At 41.2% G+C, this 16,198-nt stretch overlaps 1 protein-coding gene across 1 annotated transcript in view; it reads right to left on the bottom strand.

The window, feature by feature from the left end:
* The window catches only part of GIPC2 (GIPC PDZ domain containing family member 2), a 79,861-nt gene that overhangs the window by 19,337 nt on the left and 44,326 nt on the right, over positions 1–16,198 (bottom strand). The window lies entirely within an intron of this gene.

The following is a 16,198-nucleotide window of genomic DNA, read 5'->3' on the forward strand; positions in this document are numbered from 1 at the left end:
CACTAAGAGTTAAAAGGAATAAAAAATAAAACAGTTGGCTTTATTATAATAAAGGGATGTAAGTAACAGGAGAGCAGAGGCAGAAGTTCAGCTGGACTTCATTAAGGTCATGAAGGATTCACGTCTGGATAGAAGAGAGGAGTGGAGGCACTCCTACTGAAGTACCTACCCTCTGCTTGATGCTCTATATACAAAACTCATTTAATACTCATACCAACCTATGATGTAAGTTATAGCCCTCATTTTACAGAAAAGGAAATTGGACTCCATAAGGAACAGAGCTGGGATTCAAATCCAGGTCTTGTAACCCCAAGTCTGTATGCTTTCCTCAATGACACTCCAACACCGTACCTCTTGCAAACACAAGGGATATATTCAGAGATGTCATACTGAGAGAAGCAGGATTCTAAAGAGGCTAGGAATAAGTTTCAAGGAAGGAATTCTCCTCAGAAAGTCGGTAAAAGAACAGAGAACAAAAATCCACGGAAAGCCACTGCTTTCCTTAGGCTTGTTGTGTTTTGGTTTTTTGTTTGTTTTTCCTATGCACCAGGAGTCACCCAATACTAAGTAGTAACATAAATGAGTGAAAGGGTAGGGCGGGGACTGAGGATAACTCCAAAGCACATGCCCTATCTAGGCCAATAACTTACTCCAATAACTTACTGCCCTGAGGAAATGTGGGCCCCGCATAGTTGAATCTACTCGTTTGCAAAGAAACTGGATACTCAGTTCTCTATGAAACTCCTGATTTTTAAGTTTTTCCAATTAAGTCAAATCTTTAAAAACAACGTATTAGCAAAAATAAAAGATGTGTGGATCCAATTCCAGTCACAGGCTACCAACTCATAAGTTCACAAATATCCCCAAGTACCCTTGACCAAGGACTCTGTGGCAGCACCAACCGGAGATAACTGAGCTCCAATGAGGAGCCACAGGACAGGCTGGTACATGCAAGTAGGTAGTGAGGGATGTACAAAGCTCTCCAGACAGACATCAAGTGTCCTGCAAATATGCTTTCTTGCTGACATAGAATCTAGAATCATTCCCATCTTCAGCAAGTACTGTTTTGCTATTGGGAATCTACACCAAAGTAATTAAGGATTTTACATATTAATTGTAACTTGTAACCGGGGATAGAATCACCAAAACATAAAACAAGTTTTCCGCTGGGGTGCCTGGGTGGCTCAGTTGGTTAAACGTCCAACTTTGACTCAGGTCATGATCTCACAGTTTGTGAGTTTGAGCCCCGCGTCGGGCTCTATGCTAATAGCTCAGAGCCTGGAGCTTGCTTTGAATTCTGTGTCTCCCTCTCTCAAAAATAAACATTTAAAAAAAAAAAAAAAAAAGCTTTCCTTGGAGAATGAAATTATTTAAAATTATCACACAATAAAGAGACCAGTTCTCATAAGCTGATGACATTAATGCTAATCATCATGACCAGACAGATTCTCCAGCAACCAGAGCTTTATCGGCAAGTCTACTGCATTTGCCTTGCCAGTCATACTGTGCCCTGAGAGAAGAACAAATTAATGGAAGATTTTCAGCACAGAATTTCCAGAAGCGTGCCCAAAGAAAAAGATAAGGTCTGTCATCATCACCACCTCGGAGTGACATACAGACCTAAAGCACTCAAGACAGTCTCACCTTCAAGATAAACAACCTTACACCACCCACCCCTTCCACACCCCCCCACACACACACACGCACGCGTGCGCACACACACACACCACACCACTGTGATTTCACTAAGCAACCTACTCAGTATAACCTGTCTCCCCATAAAAATTTCCTATAAGGTGGAAAATGAACTGCCAGCTAACACAGGTGTTTTGGTCTACCACTTCACACACATTTCTAACTAAACTACTACACTAGCATTCTGACTTAACAAGTCTCTTGTAAGTTTGGTCAGCAGGATAGAACCCTGGAAAATTGGACAACTCTAACAACAGTGAAAATAAAAGGTTTCTGAGGTTTACAAAGCTAAGGACCCAGCCTCTGGAGTTTTATCAAGGGACTGTCATCCAGGCTGGAGAAGTCAGCCAGCTTCCCTAGATGATGTCTCTATCTTACCTTGCTCTTAAAGCACCAGTAGCTAGAAAGGAAAATGCACGTAGAATGGAAGGATTTTTTAAGTTTGTTTTTTTTTTAATATTTATTTTGAAAGAGAGAAAGAGAGAGAGCGGAGAAGGGGCAGAAAGAGAAAGAGTCCCACACAGGCTCCATGCTGTCAGCACAGAGCCTAACCTGAGGCTCGATCCCACAAACCATGATATCATGACCTGAGCCGAAATCAAGAGTTGGATGATTAGCCAACTCAGCCACCCAGGTGCCCCTGGAAGGTTTGCTTCTTTAAATGTTTTATTTTTCAAAACAGTTTTAGGTTCAAAACTGAGAAGACAAATTTCCCATATGCCTCCTGCCCCCACATGTGTACAGCTTTCCCTTTTATCACCATTTGCCACCACAGTGATATATTTGGTACAATCAACAGACCTACACATCAACAGACTTGACACATCATTACTTGAGGTCTGTGGTTTACGTTACGGTTCACTCTTGATGTTGTACTTTCTATGGGTTTGGAAAATTTATCCACCATCACAGTAGCATATAATTTTTCTTTTAATTTACATGCAAGTTGGTCAGCATATAGTGCAACAATGTATTCAGGGGTAGATTCCTTAATGCCCCTTACCCACTTATAGCCCATCCCCCTTTCCACCACCCCTCCAGCAACCCTCTGTTTGTTCTCCATATTTATGAGTCTCTTCTGTTTTGTCCCCCTCCCTGGTTTTATATTTTTTGTTTCCCTTCCCTTGTGTTCATCTATTCTGTATCTTAAAGTCCTCATATGATATTTGTCTTTCTCTGACTTTGCTTAACATAACATCTCTAATTCCATCCACATAGTTGCAAATGGCAAGATTTCATTCTTTTTGATTGGCGAGTAATACTCCATTGTGTGTGTTTGTATACATATATATACACATACATATACATATATATGTATATATACACACACACCCCACATCTTCTTTATCCATTCATCTGTCAATGGACATTTGGCCTCTTTCCATACTTTGGCTATTGTTGACAGTGCTGCTATAAAGATGGGGGTGCACGTGTCCCTTTGAAACAGCATACCTGTGTCCCTTGGATAAATACCTAGTAGTGCAATTGCTGGGTCATAGGGAAGTTCTGTTTTTAGCTTTTTGAGGAACCTCCATACTGTTTTCCAGAGTGGCTGCACCAGCTTGCATTCCCACCAGCAGTGCAAAAGAGATCCTCTTTCTCTGCATCCTCGCCAACATCTGTTGTTGCCAGAGTTGTTAATGTTAGCCATTCTGACAGCTGTGAGGTGGTCTCTCATTGTGGTTTTGATTTGTATTTCCCTGATGATGAGTGATGTGGAGCATTTTTTCATGTGTCTGTTGGCCATCTGGATGTCTTCTTTGGAGAAGTGTCTATTCCTGTCTTTTGCCCATTTCTTCACTGGATTATTTGTTTTTTGGGTGTCCAGTTGGAGAAGTTCTTTATAGATTTTGGATACTAACCCTTTATCTGATATGTCGTTTGCAAATATCTTCTCCCATTCCGTCGGTTGCCTTTTAGTTTTGCTGACTGTTTCCTTTGCTGTGCAGAAGCTTTTTATTTTGATGAGGTCCCAGTAGTTCATTTTTGCTTTTGTTTCCCTTGCCTCTGGAGACTTGTTGAGTAAGAAGTTGCTGTGGCCAATGTCAAAGAGGGTTTTGCCTGCTTTCTCAAGGATTTTGATGACTTCCTGTCTTACACTGAGGTCTTTCATCCATTTTGAGTTTATTTTGGGGTATGGGTGTAAGAGTGGTCCAGATTCATTTTTCTGCATGTGGCTGTCCAGTTTTCCAGCACCATTCACTGAAGAGACTGTCTTTATTCCATTGGATATTCTTTCCTGCTTTGTCAAAGATTAGTTGGCCATACATTTCTGGGTCCATTTTTGGGTTCTCTATTCTGTTCCATTGATCTGATTGTCTGTTCTTGCACCAGTACCATACTATCTTGATGATGACAGCTTTGTAATTCAGCTTGAAGTCCGGGATTGTGATGCCTCCTGCTTTGGTTTTCTTTTTCAAGATTGCGTTGGCTATTAGGGATATTTTCTGGTTCCATACAAATTTGAGGATTGTTTGTTCTAGCTCTGTGAGGAATGCTGGTGTCATTTTGATAGGAATTGCATTGAATATGTGGATTGCTTTGGGCAGTATCAACATTTTAACAATACTTGTTCTTCCAATCCAAGAGCATGGAATATTCTTCCATTTTTTTGTGTGTCTTCTTCAATTTCTTTCATAAGCTTTCCATAGTTTTCGGTGTATAGATTTTTCACCTCTTTGGTTAGATTTATTCCTAGGTATTTTATGGGTTTTGGTGAGCATACAATTTTTTTTAATTTTTATTTATTTTTGGCAGAGAGAGTGCAAGCAGAGGAGGGGTAGAGAGAGATGGGGACAGAGGATCCAAAGTGGGCTCTGTGCTGACAGCAGCAAGCCCAATGTGGGGCTCGAACTCACAAACCGTGAGATCACAACCTGAGCTGAAGTCAGACGTTCAGGTGACTGAGCCACCCAGTTGCTCCAGTAGCATGTAATCATTGTCCTAAAAATCCTTTGTGCTCTGCCAATTCACCCCAGTTTTTTTTAAGTCATTATTTGTCAAACCATCCTTCTCCATGAGGGTAGTTATCTCAAAACCAACCACTCGGTGGCACCAAATATTAAATTTTAAGTTCTGGCTTGGACCAACCTCCCGAAAGGCAGCTTTTACAGCTAAGGAAACAGAAGCCATGTTTCTCTATGATCCTATGATTCAGGGACGTAAATCACCAGTTCATACATGAAAACAGGATGGTCCTGTTTACCCGCAGGAGAAAAAAATAAGTTCTGTCCTTCTGTGCTGAATGTTTTGAAGACTGTGAAAGTTTCTCGTCTGGCCTACTTTTGGCAAGCCGGCCTAAGCATGTCTAACTAACGAGGCCAAACCCTAAGTCAGTCACTTCACACTTCCCATGAACAAGTTTACATGAGACCTCTCTTGGGGCTGAGTTCAGAGAGAGACGCAGTTCGTCCAGGAGACACTAGTAGCCAGCCTGCAGCTGGCTGGATTTGCTAGATTCAGGGCTCCTCACTCCTGTGAAGCATACAGACTACCCACCTGCTGCAGATGACATAGACCACAGGACACACACAACTGTGGTTACACAGCTGCTCCCATAGTTGAGGGGGAGGTCACCAAGAAGCAGTCACACTTGTTCCCAAGCCCATTTTGTGGCAACTGTATCTGTTACTCTAATTATGTAATTTAATTTAAAAGTACATGCACTGATGAAGTAAGTGTGAACCAAGGAGTTATTGTCAGGAAAAGTAGGTTAACAGTTTTGGAAAGATTCCATGAGGGCAGATGCAAAAAAAAAAAAAAAAAAAATAGATGTAAGCAAGACAACACTAGGAGATTAGGAAAAATATTTTTAAACATCCAGCATTTCGGGGCGCCTGCGTGGCTCAGTCGGTTGAGCATCCGACTTCAGCTCAGGTCACGATCTCATGTTCTATCAGTTCCAGCCCCGTGTCGGGCTCTGGGCTGATGGCTCAGAGCCTGGAGCCTGCTTCCGGTTCTGTGCCTCCCTCTCTCTCTGCCCCTCCCCCGTTCATGCTCTGTCTCTCTCTGTCTCAAAATAAATAAACGTTAAAAAAAAATTTTTTTTTAAATAAAAAATAAAAAAAATAAAATAAACATCCAGCATTTCACATATCTAGTTTTTTAAAATGAAACAGAACCCACAGATATGCATGAAGATTGTAATTATGTAAGACCTCACAGAACTCCAATCTGTGTCCTCTACTCAAAGGGATTTTTACATTAAAAAAAAAAAACAGTAAAATGATGTATACATTTTTAAATAAGATATTTATAGACACTAGTATTATTCTTTATGATACCCCATTTTAATGGGCATTTTCAATAATTAGCCCACCCTCCAGTCTCTGCTATACCATGAAGTGGAGGAATGAGGAAGCAGAGAAGACAGATGTCTACCTCTAGTTTGACCCTGACCTCTGGAGAAATAAGAGACTGACAAAAACTATAGCCCTGTTTTCAGGAGGGGCACATACAACATGGCTTAGATCCCCAACTGACACAGAGTGACAAGGTGGTGAAATGGGCATTCTCCTCACATCTGCAGAACAAGGTCCTGTTCTGGTCCCATGAGGGCTCTAGTTGGCCTACAGTATGGATCATCACTTTCATAAGGAAGACCAAAGCCAGGATTTCAACAGGAGATGGGTACAGACAGACACAGCTACATCTAACACTTACTCAGTGAACAAGGTAGAGCTCAGACTCAGAAAACCTGAGTTCAAATCCCAGCTCTTCTGTTCACAGGGAACAAGTCCTCATCCATCAAAGACCACCTACTAAATATGGTGTTGTTTTAAGCATTCACACAGCTAACGTATAATACTTGGCCAGCCCAGTGGCCTGGCTCATATCATAGAAGGTTTCTGCTGGTACATTTCAACCTGGGGAGGAGAAATCTCTTCCCAAAACTCTCTCCCCATCAGAAACACTTGCATTGGTTTTCTGACAGTATTCAGAGACTTGTCACTTCAAATAGAGGTCTCCTTTTTATTCTATTTAATCTTTTCCATAAAACTATGATTTTCCCCCTTCAATTTACAGGAGCGTGGAAATAACACATGACCCTCCCTCCCATTGTTCCACTCAGATTCTCCAAAGTGGCTGAGTTTAAACCCAACCTCTCATGGAGGCATTCAGCAGTGGAGGCCCTCCAGTATCCATTCTATTGGTTGCCTTCTCAGTACCCAGCGATCATTTGAGGGTCACTGTGGTTCAGGGGAAGCTGACTGCTTTCAGCTTCAGGGATGGGCCAACCTATCCGATTCCCTTCAATCACAAGTGACTGTTTCAGAGATGATGATGTGACCAAAGTCAGTTAAGGCAGAATGAATCTAAGGACTTTTGCTAGAAATTCTGAGACAAGGACATGCTCCTTTTCTATTCTGCAATGAATAAGGAAGCACACAGTCTCAGTAGTTGCTGACCTCCATCTCGGGACAGAATGTGGAGCTAACCTTAAGATAATATAGGAATTGGGGCGCCTGGGTGGCGCAGTCGGTTAAGCGTCCGACTTCAGTCAGGTCACGATCTCGCGGTCCGTGAGTTCGAGCCCCGCGTCGGGCTCTGGGCTGATGGCTCGGAGCCTGGAGCCTGTTTCCGATTCTGTGTCTCCCTCTCTCTCTGCCCCTCCCCGTTCATGCTCTGTCTCTCTCTGTCCCAAAAATAAATAAACGTTGAAAAAAAAAAATTTAAAAAAAAAAAAAAAAAAAAAGATAATATAGGAATAATGAAGCTGATGCCTCGGGCAGCAGAGAAGAAAGAGCAAGAAACTGGGTCCTGATCACACCGTATAGCCCCTACACGGAGCTTTGCTAATGCCAGCACCCCTCATGGACAGTTGATTTATAAGATGCCCTTTTCTGCACAAGTCAGTTTGGTAAGGTTTTCCACTGTTGCCAACTGAAAGAGATCTCACAATACAGAATTCTGTCTAAGCAGTGAAGCAATTTCTAAAAAGGCCTTCCAATGCTTGGACATACACAAATAGACCTGTCTATAAACAGTTCAAGAGCTCCCTACCCTATTCCCACCCCTAACACACACATGTCTGCACACACACTTCTCAGAACAGCTGACATAAAATCTAGCTTGTGTTCCAAAATATAAAAATTTAACTGTACATTCCCTTTTTCCATGTGCTCTTCCTCTCACCAACATTTCTCAGACTCCTTTAGAATAGCCATGAGTTTTTGTTTTTTAAATTCAGCTGGTAGGGTGCTGGGGTACATTTAAAAAAGACAAGTTGGGGCACCTAGATGGCTCCATTGGTTGAGCATCCAACTCTTGATTTCAGCTCAGGTCATGATCCCAGGGTCATGGGATGGAGCCCCACACTGGGCTCTGCAGTGAGTGTGGAGCCTGCTTGGGATTCTCTGCCTCGCCCTCTGCCCCTCTCCCCAGCTTGTGCTCACTCTCTAAAAAAAAAAAATTAACATTTTTTAAAAAGACAAAAAGACAAGTGGATGCCACATGCACAAGGCATCATTGTCTACTGGATCAAAGGAGCTGGCAACAATGAACCAACACCACAAAACACACACACACACACACACACACACACACACACACACACACACACACAGTTGCTCTTAACTGTTCCTTTGAGGAGACTATACAGTGCATGATAAGTGTGGGAAACGGAATAACTGTACCTGAAATCTTATTCTTTAGTTAAGATGTCATTTGAGGGTGCCTGGCTGGTTCAGTAGTTAAGCATCTGACCTGGCTCAGGTCATGATCTCACAACTCTTGAGTTCAAGCCCTGCTCGAGCTCCCCATCGCGGTCATAAGCTCCAGGCCCAGGTGAGCCCTGCTTCTCTCTCTCAGCCCCTCACTCACTTGTGCCCTCTCTCAAAATAAAAAATAAAAAGACATCATTTGAGAAAAACTCAGCTCTATTTTTAGAACTCCTTGAAATTACAGGCAAAAGTTAATGCACGCCTTGAAGAAAGTTTGTAGCTTTAATACAGGGGGGACTGTGTTACAAAAAAGATTATAAACCTCTGGACTCCAATGGGAGGGAAAAAAATTTTTTAAGTGCTGGATAAAATATTTTTACCCTTTTAAACTTATTTATTCCACAGCATGATTTTATCAGAGAATTCAAAAAATCAAGAGGTATCCTTCACTTTTATTATTGGTTTACTACATATTTTCTACTAGTCTTTGAAAAGGTATGAAAAGTGTTACAAAAACAATCTTAACAGTTTAAAGAAGTGATACAATGGAATATTCTATATTTCTAACACAGAACTATTTATAATATTAAAGAAAATGGTTTAAAATGAGAATAATCAGGGGAGCCTGGGCAGCTCAGTAGGTTGTGTCCAACTGCAGCTCAGGTCATGATCTCACAGTTCATGAGTTCGAGCCCCACGTCAGGTTCTGTGCTAACAGCTTGGAATCTGAAGCCTGCTTTGGATTCTGTGTGTGTGTGCACACGCTCTCTCTCTCTCTCTCTCTCTCTCTGCCCCTCCCCCACTCACACTCTGTCTCCTTCTCTTTCGAAAATAAATTTCAAAAAAAAATTTTTAATGAGAATAATCATATAGTTAAAAATTATGAAGCCACTAAGTAGAATGACTCAGTTTCTCTACTTCTTAGCCTAGAAATGCTAGCCTCTTTTTCCAAATAATTGTTTTCTGGCTATAAAAGTTAGTATATTAATTTTATATTAAAAATGCAAAGAACACAAGAAGCCTAAAGAAAGAAGTCATTCATAAACTCACCACCTAAAAAACTATTAAGTTTCAATATACATATGCTGTAAGTCATTTTCCTTAGTTGTTACAGGAGCCCCTGAGTGGCTCAGTCAGCAGACTGTCCAACTCTTGATTTCGGCTCAGGCCATCTCACACATAGCCTGCAGCGAGCTGTGCTGACTGCGGGGAGGCTGCTTGGGATTCTCGGTCTCTGTCTCTCTCTCTCTCTCACTCTATCTCTGCCCCTCCCCAGCTCACACTCTCTCTCAAATAAACATTAAAAAAAAAAAAAGTTTTACAGAAATAGGATATTACCACACATTGTTTTATAGTCTGCCTTTTCACTTAATACATCATTAATCATTTTCCATACACAAAAGAAATAATCTCCTTAACTTATTTTGAAAACATACTCTTACCACAATTTTGAGCACAATCTGTTATATAATTATAGGATAATGGATCTGACAACTCCCATTGTAAAAATACTCTCACAGAATGTGTGTTGGTATAATTGCTGTTTTTCTAATAAGTTACTTTTTTTATTAAAAGAAATTTTTAAGTTTATTTATTTTGAGAGAGAGAGCGGGGGAGAAACAGCGATAGAGGAAGAAGAAAATCCCAAGCAGGTTCTATGCCATCAGCACAGAGCCCGATGTGGGGCTTGAACTCACGAACTGTGAGATTGTGACCTAAGCTAAAACCAGAGTCGGGTGCTTAACCGACTGAGCCACCCAGGCACCACTCTAATAAATTACATTATATTCATACTGTGCAGCCATATTAAGGAAGCCACATACATTTTAGCATTTTTGCCCCCTTCCTCCTACAGTGCTAGGACTAAGCTTAAGAACAGTTGAAAACTTAATCTGTCTTTTATTCACGGTTATTAATTCCAAGTGTTCCTGAAACATTATAGTTCTAAGAAACCAATCTCTGTTTAAAGTAAGTGACTCGGGATTACAAAGTTCTTAATACTATAGACTGTAATTTCACTTTTCCCAATTAAAAATGTCAGCATTTAATAAATTTTCTTTTAAGGAGAGTTTACAACTACAAGAAAAGAGTGTGTATTTAGCTTGGGTCTTTATCCAACTAAGTCTTACGCTGAAAACGCATTTATCAGTTACACTCAGTATTCAACACATCTGCCACACCCCACAAAAGAGAATTTGGCTCTTTATTTATCTTCTCCCATAGTATCTTAGTGGCAAATGCCAAACCAACATCCAGCTAGATAGAAGGGCAGAACAAATTCTGTGACATAAAAAGATGATTAAGCGGCATGTTCTACCCCCTAAATTTATCATTGTGAAGACCTTAAGCCTTTGCCTGTGTATACACACACACACACACACACACACATATATATAATACATGTATATACATATGTATGTATATACGTATACACATATATACATACACACACACGAGTGCCACTGTCAGATAAAATGCAAAATATCTAAAACTGAACATCTCTCCCTAACTTTCCCTCAAACCAATTCTACATCCAAACTGCCTCATTTCCAGTCATCACTCTTATTACACAGGCTCCAAGGATAGACATCTTGGGAGTGACATTTGTTTCTTCTGAACTTTCTCTTCTCTCTTCTCCTTTAAGCAGCATCAATCCAACTCCTGACAACCATGTTGGCCTTGGCAATATTACTCAGGCTTCTTTCTCTCCTTCAAATCCCTACTGCTGCCCCTAATCCCAGCCCTTATTTACTCCCAGACTGCTGCTGCAGCCTCCTATACAGTTTCTTCTCTATAAAATCCAGCCACATTGATTTTCAGGCTTAAATCCCCAAAATCTATTTCATGTCATTCTTCAGTTCTAATACCTAAAGGACTCCCTCTCTCCCTCAAAAACAAGCTCAGATTCCCCACCTCGTTTTTGGAGCTCTTCTTATAATAACCCAGAACTGCTTCTGCAGCCTGATTTGCTGCAGTTCCTACAAGCCCAGGCTCTTCACTGTTCTCAACACTTCCCACAGAAAACCCTGTCTATACTTTTCCTCCCATCTACCGAGTTCAAATGCAAACCTTCCCTAGGAAGATTTCACCTACCTACCTTTCCCTTCTCTGAACATCAATTTAAATTTCTGAAGCGGATTTAAAATTTTACTCCACAATTTTGGGTATAAGAAAGGTCAGATTGAACAGGATTCGGAGCCCCTCATTCCAGAGGCTTGGTGAGAAACCGAGCCTTAGCTTTGTTTTTGAAGTCTCTCTTCCCTCTCTGAGCATCAAGAGGGCTGCGAATGGGCTCAGTCCAACAAAAACCCTACAGTCTGAAACTATGTCCGAGTCAGTGTGTCCACTTGTAGCCTAAGCCCAGGATACAGGGCAATCTTGACCTCAAGCCCGCAAGGCCACAGTTTTGTTCTTTGGAAGGTTCTTTTGTTTTTGTTTTTAGATAGTGAGCACACAAGCAGGAGGGACAGAGGGGGACGATGGATCTGAAGCAGGCTCTCCGCTGACAGTAGCAAGCCCGATGAGGGGCTTGAACTCACCAACCGCAGAATTATGCCCCGAGCCAAAGCTGGATTTTCAACCAGCTGAGCCACCACCTAGGTGCCCCACAAGGCCACAGTTCTTAAGTCTCTAACATCCTATGGAACTCTATCGGGCATCCTGTCACCTCTTACGGGGAGTTACATGGAAATAGGACCCTGGTCCCCGATTCTGGTGGAACCTACCAAAAACCATGGCTTTCTCTTTGGGGAAGTTCCTTCCCAATCTTACCATTTCTCCCAGCCCCCATCACTCTCGAAGCTTTAGAACCCTTCCCAGTCATGGACAGTCAGCTCTCAGCCGAACTGCACTTTAAACGTTTTTCTAGCACATACCCTGGCTTGTGTTGTATTCTAGAAAGGCAGTAACATCCAATGTTAATACAAGTCTCAGGAGCAAACAGGAATGGAGTACTGTACTTGCACTTCCCATCCACCGTTGGGTGACCTCAGCAAGGTATTTAACTGCCCAAAGTCTCAGTTTACTTATCTGAAAAACTCTCTCAGGAATGGCATGATGATTAAATCAGGCCATAACAGTCCTATTAGTACTGACTTACATTTATGTAGCACTATGTGCCAAGCACTATTCTAAGTACTTTACATATATTAACTCATCTAATCTCACAAGGCTTTATAGATAAGTAAACAGGAACAGAGGGAGTACATGGTCCAAAATCACACAGATAATAAGCAGCAGAGATAGGAATTAAACCCAAGCAATTTGTCTCAGTCTATGCTCTTTATTGCTTCCTATAAGCCTTCAATAAATGGTACCTTACTGCTATTAATAGAATTACTTGATTCTTAATATATCTGCCTCCTATAAATTGGAAGCTCCTTGAGGACAGCAAAAATACAGACGTATCTGCAACAGTTGTTAGAAAGCTGGCTCTGAAGGCTCACTGCATGGGTTAGAAGGCTGCCTCCATCACTCACTAGTCTAAAACCTGGACAAACTGCTTCATCTTCTAGCATGGTTGAAAGGATTAAGTGATTTCCAACATAGAAAGTACTTAGAAAAGTGAATGGCAGGCAGCTACTATAAGGACATACAGATATATCTCATTGATAGGAGATAGAATATCATCGTCGGGTCTTTTCGAGATCTGGAACCGTGCCAGAGTTCCCAACAACTAACGTGCTAATCACCAACTCATCTCCATTACTTTTCAAGTTTCACATGTGTTTGTCTTGTTCCTAAAAACACCCCTTACAGAAAGGTTCCACCTTCATAATAATAGTAATTAAACTTATATTGAATACTTACTAGGTGTCAGGGACTGTTCCGTTCTTTTTTCATGTATTTAATCATTTAACCCTCGCAGTGGCCTGATAGGATAAATACTATTATCATTTTCACTTTTTGTATGAAGAAACCAAGTCACAAAGTTTAATCCAATGCCACATGATCACACAGTCCAAACGTGACAGTCGATATACTTAATTACTTGTACTTTCTCTTCAGTAACTTTTATCATATTCCCCAGAATGTTTTGTAGAACTCAGTATACATGAAAAGGCACTAAAAGCATTTGTTGGTTGAAACTTTTTCACTAGAAATAGCATGAAAAATAGACATTTCAAACACTTAAAAAATACTATCTAAAAAGTCATCTAAAACTTAAAAGCCAAAGTTTCTGTCTTAATATCAAATAGACTTAGTCTTTGAAAAGGAGCACATCAGTGAAGCTGAATCACACAGATGAGGTCCGAGTTTTCCAGCTGTGAATGACTCAAAGGACTCAGACGTACTTCACATACTGAACATCCTATTCTGATAGACACATAGCACAGAAATGAAGCCTCTAAAAGAAGACATAGCCCGGAGATCTGTTACAAAATCTAACCCCAAAGCAAAGACTATTAATGCTTTAGGAGGTACACTTTTTCTTTTAACTCCCTTTCTGATTTTGAAAACAATTTACAAAAAACACTTCAGGCCTTCTTCCACAAACATCTTTCCATAAAGGGCAACAATTACAAATTAAAGAACTTCTCTGGGATACATAGAGAATCATCCAAGTAAAACAACCAAAGTTTCAGAGATTTAACAGTTATTTTTCTGCAGTTAAAAGGCCGCACAGGAAACAAACCAGTTGAACTAGTCTAGTCTTAGAGCCAGCTAAATGGAAGAGTGGGTTTTCACAGTCTTGGGAAAGTCTAGGTTTACAGGGCAAACCCTGCAATGTTGAGCTCATTGTGGAGACATGTTCCTTTTCATTGGCAAAAAGGGAAAGGAAGTGAGCCATGCCCTAAAAAAAATATCACTAGAGACATTCCACCCGATACTTGATAAGGACTGGGAAGGCTGCCATCAACTCATGGCTAGAAGGAGAAAAATTTGGATCAGAAAGCAGCTGACCAGGAGAAACCATGTTAGGTATGGGAAAGATTTCTCAAGCTACAAATTTTTAACAAGGGAATCATTTAAACCAGTGGCTTCCATTTTTATCATTTTTTTGCTATGACCCACAGTGACAAATACACATATCATAACACAATTACAAATATATACATAATTGAAACACAAATATACAAAACATAACTGACACGTACAGTGTAACCTACCCTTACTAGGCACAAAGCACTATGAAGTTTCCGATTCTATTCTACTTTGTGTTTTGGGGTTTTTTTTATAATGTTTATTTTTGAAAGAGACAGACCAAGATAGAAAATGAGCAGGGGAGTGGCAAATGGAAGAGGACAGAGAATCCAAAGCAGGCTCTGCTCTAACAGCAGCAAACCCAATGCAGGACTCAAACTCACAAACCATGAGATCATGACCTGAGTCGAAGTCAGACACTTGACAGACTGAGCCACCCAGGTGCCCCTACTTGGTGTTTTAAACACACTGGTTGAGATCCACTGGATGAACAGTGATTTAAACTCTGATCAACACAGGAGAATCTGAGGGTGCGTCTTAAAATAGCCTTTAGCTCCCCCTCAGAGCCCCACCGCCAACTCAGGAAAAGCTGCAGTGGAGCATCTGCTCTTGGGACAAGTACTGGGCTCTTGAGTGCTTGGGGAAAGGGCATCCAAAAGCTGTCTCCTCCAGGTCTGGCCATTCCTCACTGTGCTGGCCCCTCCTCTCTCTACTCAGGAAAGGCTGGGCTTCCCCCACAGCTCTAGGTTTGATCTTTTTCTCTTACTCCTCTGAGTGACGGGATTTCCACAGCTTGAAATTACTCCTAAATCCCATCCCCGAGGCTCCAGTTCTCGACACCTGTCTACCTCTTACACATTGCCAACTAAATTTTCCCACAAGTTTCAAATTCCTCAGGCCCAAAATTATACTGTAAGTACAGTCTCTCTTCCCTATCTTCTCACCCAAATCTGTTTCTCTTCGTTTTCCTCATCTTAAAGAATGGCACTACAATCCCTCACCCAAGCCACATCTGTGGGTCATCATTTGCAATATCTTTTACCTCTACAATGAGTTGCCAATTCTACCTTCTTAATATTCACTAGTACACAGAGAAATGTTTAACCATCAGCTCTCCAAGCTTAAAAAAAAAAAAAAAAAAAAAACTCCTGACTTGCAGCACTTTTCTATGTCTGTGATGTAAATGATGTCACTAAATGTGGAGTTTGGAAGAGATGTGCACAAATGGCTCCAGCACGCCACTGTCTATTCCTCGGAACCATTTCTCATCTCCATACCTACCGGTACTACCTTAATTCAGGATTTCGCCTTCTCTCTCTGCAACCTACACAATAGAATCTTCATGGATTTCGTTGACCACTATCTCATAAACCACCCCCACTTTGACACAGTCTCCAAACTGTCTAAAAGCCAAGTCTCATCATGTCACTCTCCTGCTTAAGCCCCTTCATTGCCCACTCTTTATCTTCACATATAAGGGTCTTGATTATTTGGTCTCTACTGACCCTTGAGCTTCGTCTCTTGCCACACAACCACCTATAACCTCTATTGGAATCACACTGACATACATGCTTATTCCCAAACATAGGATTCTGCCCCATGCCTCCGCACCCTTATTGTATTCTCACTCCCTGGGACAACCTTTCCTAATTTGTTTACTGAGCACACCTCTTTTAAGATTCAGCTCAAATCCGTTCTCCAGAAAGCTTTTCCTCAACTCCTCGGTAGACCTGATGTCTCCCACTTTTATGCCTCCAATACATGTTAGCACCCCTAACACTCTATTGGATTTCTTTCTTTTCATATCCATCTCTTCCCACTAGATCTGAGCTTCTTAAAGGCAAGAATTAGATCTTATTCACAGACAGACCAAGCAGGTAATATCGTGATGGAATACAGTGGACTCTCAAGAAACT

This window comes from Lynx rufus, unplaced genomic scaffold, assembly GCF_022079265.1.
Source record: "Lynx rufus isolate CCGP_SWC_20201006 ecotype Redwood Valley unplaced genomic scaffold, mLynRuf1.p SCAF_2, whole genome shotgun sequence".
NCBI classification, from domain to species: Eukaryota; Metazoa; Chordata; class Mammalia; order Carnivora; family Felidae; genus Lynx; species Lynx rufus.